The following is a 6,740-nucleotide window of genomic DNA, read 5'->3' as shown; positions in this document are numbered from 1 at the left end:
AATGACAACTCTATGAAGCATTGATTTCTAACCCCCACTTCAGCTGACTTTGATGCCAATGAAGGTACCATAATTCTATCCTTATTTATGTACCCTGAAGAAGATGCTTTAATACTTCAAGTTAAATCCTTCAGAATTCTTTTTTAATTTGTTTCTCTGAATGCTTCCTACCAGCAATATACAGAAACATCAAAACAACCAGAATGACAATTCTCTGTTTGAATTTTAGAATTCAAACATCCACATTCCTTCTCCACCCTATCAAACTCACACTCATCTCTCTACAGTTTCTGTAATATTTCATCTTTTAATTCCAATTGCCACTCAGATGGATATTGTATCTGAAAAGTGTCACCAACCTTTGAATTTACTGGTGCAAAAGGATTATTATCCATATACTAAGCATTCAATGGAGCTTCTACATTAGGAATCTAAGAAACACAAATTGGCATAGTACCTTCTTCCAGTAAACTAATTTCTCCATGTTTAGAAGTGCTTGGAATATTATTGCACAACTTTTGACAATCATCCAACTTAAAAGATCCACCTTTGAAGGAATATGCATGTTCATCTACACATTGTACAACAATTCTAAAATCATATTAACATTTCACACTTTCAGTTTTCAAACTAGGAGTCATGCCACATCCTTAATCATCATATTAAATGTAATATATTGATAAATAAGAAGTAGGACAAATCCCATATGTTAATTGGAATAATTGTAGCCAAGGAGAAACACATTTTATGGACTTGAAATGGAATCCAGAATATGAGTAGGGCAGGAAAAATCAAACTGAAAAGGATTGACAGGTATGAAACTGTTGATCTGAATGTTGGGAAAACTTGTTAATGCTATGCAAGCTCACTCATCGATATTAAAAAATATGATTAGGATCGTCTCAAATTAACCAAAATGTGAGGAATTATGTGTCAAGTGTTGAGTGTCTTTTATGAGAAATTTATGAGGTTAATTGGCTGTTTAAAACACATATACAACAAGTAAATTACATAGAAGTAAAACACAACAAACTCATAACACAAAACTGATAAACGAGTTCACCCTTCCTGGGCTACATCTCCTTGGACCTACTTCAATGGCTAGGCCCTCTTTGGATTAATGATCAATTCTCTGATTACATGCAACTGTAGTGCTCCAATGGCTTTGTAACCTGCTCCATCGGATTTAGAAGACATAAAACCCCAAAAATGACTATCCAAGCTCTGAAATTAGACTTCAGTTGATCTAGGCTTGACCTCCTCTCCTGGTGGCACTGGGCTTCCTTTAAATTCAACGTAGAAAAATCATTTGTAAAACTGCCTGTCTACCTCTGGAAACTATTCCATTGTGTTTAGAGCATCCAAATCATCTAGGAATGACTCTTCCTGAGCCAAAATTGGTCGAAAAATGAAGAAATTATGGACTCTTCAGTTTTCCCTAGGAAAACTCTATAGAAATTTCACCTGTAGATCAAACTGATATATGCAATGTACTAAAGCATAATACTTGATCTAGTTCTACAAAACATTAAGTGAAAGCATAATCGATTTCATGAGCAACATTAAGCATAAACATATATAACTAAGTAAGAGAAATAATTAACCATAACACAATATATATCACTAGGGAAAGCACCAGCATAAAACCCCAACGCTGTATTATCAATCAAGTGGAAATCCTCTTCAGGTTACAAAAAGAATCAGCTCAAGAGCTATCCTTCTCTTTTTGCAATCAGAAGATGAAGATCATAGACTACCTAGGCCTCAATATAAAGGCCACAAGTCCTCCAATCTCCTATATCACATAATTCTCTTGGAAATAAATCCTTTTCCATGCAAGGAATACTTACCTAAAATATCCTAGCAACTTATAGTACACTGTCCCACTATTTGAACTCAACTGGGTCTCTGTTTGAATTGACATGCATCACTTATCCATGAGAGAATACTCAATTATCTGAAAATAATAGTTGTCACATGCATGCAAGCATTAACAAACTATATCTCATTATTTTAACAACTTGTAAAATAATTTAACTGGACTTGACTAAGTTAAACTAAGTCAACTGATCTTCTCAATATAGAATTGAACCTTATCTCCTTAATCAAGGGATAAATTCCTAAATCAAGAGATAAAATAATTACATGATCTCACAAAGACTTCTAGTTTAATTTTCCATAACTAATTAACTCATGCATATTAATTAATTAATATTTTAAACTACTGTTAAGACCAAATTCGTTTTTACTTCCTATAGTTAGACCAGGGATTGCTAAAAATAGGAAGGGACCCAAAAATGCTATTTTTAGAAGTTTCTATTTTTAGCAGTTTCACCTCTCACCTAAGGTGGCCAATATGTTCATTGGCCAAACTCCCATTTTTAGACATGCTATTTTGAGCAGATCTATTTTTAGCACTTTCTAAATTTAGCATTTCTTGCTGCACACTTTTCAACAAACTCCACCAAATTTGGAGAAACTCCAGTTAACCCCAGCAAATTTGGAGCAATGTCGGATTTTTCGGACCTGCTTACACTGCCGCCAACTAAATCTGCGCTTAATTAAGGTTAATCATGTGTTAATTAGCATAAAACTCCACTTAGTGAGTTAGTCATGTGGTTAGAACTAAGCACCGACTCCTGGTTTTGAGGTGTTGGTCACAAACAGAGGGGGCTGGCCCACGAGGCTGGCCCTCTCTTTCCCCAACCACCACATTTTAACTCTTTAAATGAAAATTGTGCCCATAGTTGGTTAAGAAACATGGTTTAGTTATAGTGGTAAAGCATGGCGCTTATGTGGGTCAGGTTGCGGGTTCGACTCCAATGGCCTACCAAGTAATTTTACATGACATTTGAGAGGGAACGTGGCAGCCTCTAAGCTTTCCACATGTCAGCCTCTCATTGGTCCTCCCAAATGCCTTTGACCAATTACATGTCGACATTTGTCACAACCTGATTGAGCCACCTATGGGAATATTCTGGGAATATCCTAGGGAATATTCCTTGGAATATTCTTTTTGTTGACTGGGCTATATGGATGATTTGTCAGCATCCCAGTTAGCCATGTACCCAAAATTTTGCTTGTTTCACAAAGCTGACAAAAGTCTCTATCTTTCTCATACGAACTTCGTTTTGAGTGAAACAAGTTGCGTTGGGATCATATCATCGAGAGGGATGTGATCATTCAGGTTTTGAGCGATTCCGAGCACTTTTATTTTGAGCAAATTTTTGCCCCTAATCCATAATCCGATCAACTGCATTGCTAGGAAATAAGTGCTGATATTTGCATAGCTCCAAGTGTAAGTTCAAGTGATCTTGCAGCCAGACATGGGTCCTTTCAGAGTTGGTAGGTTAGGGTTAAGAACCATAACCAGTGCCAATGGTTTATCCCATTACTATCCAGGGATCACAACAAATTACTCATGGGTTTCTGCTATGTTTTCCTTGGGAAGAATAAAAAAAAAAGTGCTGATATTGGCTAGTCTAATCCAAAAATGGTCGAAATTGAAGAAACAATATTTATTGGATCAATCCAATAATATTGAAGAATAACTAGCCTAGTAGGATATGTCAATTGGTTGTGTACTTTGAGGCTTGAGCTTCATGTAGGAGGTCTTGAGGTGAATAGAAGTAGATTCTCCTATTTAAGCATTTCAGGTGTGTTAGAATTTAGGGTAGCACCTATGCATTCCCAGTGTTGAGTTACTAATTCAAAAATTACCAATATATGTAAAGAAATAAATGGAGCCAACATTCAATATGTTCCTTTCCAACATTTTATACCAGATCACATCATCATGCCAAGTGCATCCATAGGGCAAACCAAAATCCTTTAAAAACCACAGAGCACACTTTTGATAGAGACAACCCCTAATATTGAGTTTAACCAACTGAAGCCTCTCTAACTGAGGTGTACTTGGAGAAAATAATTGAGTGATATTCATGTTATGCTTCTTCTATCTAAACACCTGAGGCTGTTATAATTTGGTTCTCGTGAATTATCATCAAAAAAGGCTTTCATTTGCTAAAAAGGTTAGACAAATGTGTATACAATCATAAACAATGAATTTCGCAATAGGGAACATACTTTACTTCACCACTCTAAGTCTTGGGAGCATGATTCAAAGGTGATAGACAAAGTTTAGAGGAAAATCTATAGCCATCATGCATCCAATAAATGAAATAAAAGCAAGGGAACCAAGCTTCAAGTAAAAGACCGCCCCTCTACCAAAAGAATAATGCAATACAACCACCTCCTGATCTCAAGTATAAGGTGACTTAGCTTCACCACTTGAAATAGAAAGCTTCCATGATTCTTATGTGCTATTGGGAAAAATTGGAGAGACATAATAGGAGAAATGATACTCATACTCTCCCTCCACAACCTACTAGAAAAAATCTTAGATCAAATTTCAAAACAACAATGCATATGAAATCAAATCCTTATCTTATGTTCTCTGCCTGATTTTTTATCTGACATTCCATGTGAGAAACCTCTACGTCATTTTCTCTTTTGATGAATGTGACTTGTGGACTAATAAGTAGTGAAATTCATTTTGTGATCTATTGAGGTTGAATTTATTTGTAGGACCACATATTATGAATGCTGATATACAAATACATAGCACAATACATTCATACAAAGTTCACTAATAAATTGTACAAACATGTTGTCAAGGACCTTTTGAAACACAACCTTGATCTGAGCAAAACTTTGGATTTATCAAATGAAGCACCACGTTTCTCCTACAACTAAGGGTCATGTTGAGGTGGTCAACAAGATTCTTGCTATACATAGTTGACATGGATTTCTAGAAATAATGGTAGGAATGCACTGCAATTTGGCTACAAGAAGTGGTTACAAAGATATTGTGGGAACTTTATTAGCAAAGGATCCACAAATAGCTCGAATAATAGACATATATGGTTAGACAACAATGCACATGGCATCCAATACATCCAACTTCTTGTATATGGTGAAGAAACTACTTCAGGTTGACCCAACAATAGTTACGCTACTTGGTAGAAATGGAAACACACAATTTCATGCAGTTACAAGGAACAAGTGTGAGGAGGTATTGTCTCTTGATACAACCTACTAGAGTTTCATCTAACTACATGACCTAGTTTAGAGTTGTACATTTTAATTAGTATGAGGAGGGAGTTTTTGGTTCAACCAAGAAACACAAAGATAAGATTTATTTCCACTTAGTACCAAAACCAAAAAAATCACATAATTATTCCCTAAAACGAGAGAATTTCATGCTTCAAGCCTAACAAATTTTGCAAAAAAATCCTTCTTAACATCCACATCCACACTAAATGATACCATCCATAAATATTAGATTTTAGTGAGAATAATTTGAATTTAGCACTAATGTAAATATACCATATAATTTTATAAAAGTTTCTTTTAGAATTTAACAAAGCCAAGTGCCCCAGTAAATGAATAGTGAATGAAACTAAAATAAAGTAAGTTGTCAACAAGATTCTATCCAAATAGGGTTCCAAATCAAAATCCTTGAAGATGCATTTATTTGTAATAATATTAAAGAAAAATAAATGCTTTCAAATCTCTTCATGTGTGTTGCTTTTAACTAATTTTCATCTCACATGACATTAATTTGTCATTCATCTAATATCTTCCTATGGTAGGTTTGTGTTTAGCGAAATTACCTAGTGATCATGTCATTTCTATTATACATTTATGCATATATTAAACTATCATGAAGATGGACACTCTTTTAAAGTGATCTTAATTTCTAAAAGTTAAAGCTCTCTCTTCTATTTTTCTAAAGAATGCATGTTTCGAATCTGAACATAAGCTCATTAAATTGCATGTTTATTTCATGGGTAAAATATTGATCGTGTACTCTTTGTTTTATATAACCCTTACTTTTAGTAATTTGTTTTATCCAGATTTGAATTTATTACTCTATCATAGCTACCATTTTGCATTTAATTGTTTTTATTGAGCTGCATTGCAGTGATGTAACATTTTATTCTACCATGGAAATTTTGGCCCTTATAAAGTGACAGACACGTGTAAATTAGAAGATTCCACTAAACAGACAATCTAGTCTAATGAGTTTTTTGTTGATATTTAAACTATAGTTATTGTAAGAGGAAAAAATATTATAGTTTGTGGAGAGTAGATAATTGTTGAACATCAAATATCCTCTTATCTTTCATGATGAGATTGAGACATGTCTTTAACAAGAAATAAATACAGAATACAAGATGGTGTAGTCATTGAACTTATACAATAAACATAATAGATCATGAAACAAACCACTGATCAGTTTGAGAGATCATGAATGGTTTAGTTGTCAAAAGAATTGATTTCCCTCATTAACTAATGCAGGGCTTGTTTTTGGCTAGTATGCAATTTTGGTTGAACTTGAATTTTTTTTTTTGGCCAAAAAACAAATCGGCACAAACTTTACCTTTAGCATTATGGATAGGTTGTTTACATGTTTTCAATGGAACTATTAGAGCATACAAAAAAAATTGAGAAACATGAATTCCCTGAACCAAAGCATATAAGAAGAATGTCAGTGAAAGGCTTTGCAAATTTTTCTCAAGAGAATTTAACCTCGTTTTAGCTACATGGAGACAAAGCAACATAATTACATAAAAGGTGTCTCTCTATAGGCTTGGGTTGGGAAAACACAAATATTTTATTCCTTCGGTGTATCTTTGCAGCTTTAGGGGCAATTTCTAGTCCTATTATCTATGTAT

Source organism: Pinus tabuliformis, chromosome X (genome assembly GCF_031772625.1).
Source record: "Pinus tabuliformis cultivar Carrire ecotype Pingquan chromosome X, CPIR1, whole genome shotgun sequence".
Taxonomy (NCBI): Eukaryota; Viridiplantae; Streptophyta; class Pinopsida; order Pinales; family Pinaceae; genus Pinus; species Pinus tabuliformis.
This window is presented reverse-complemented; position numbering follows the sequence as displayed.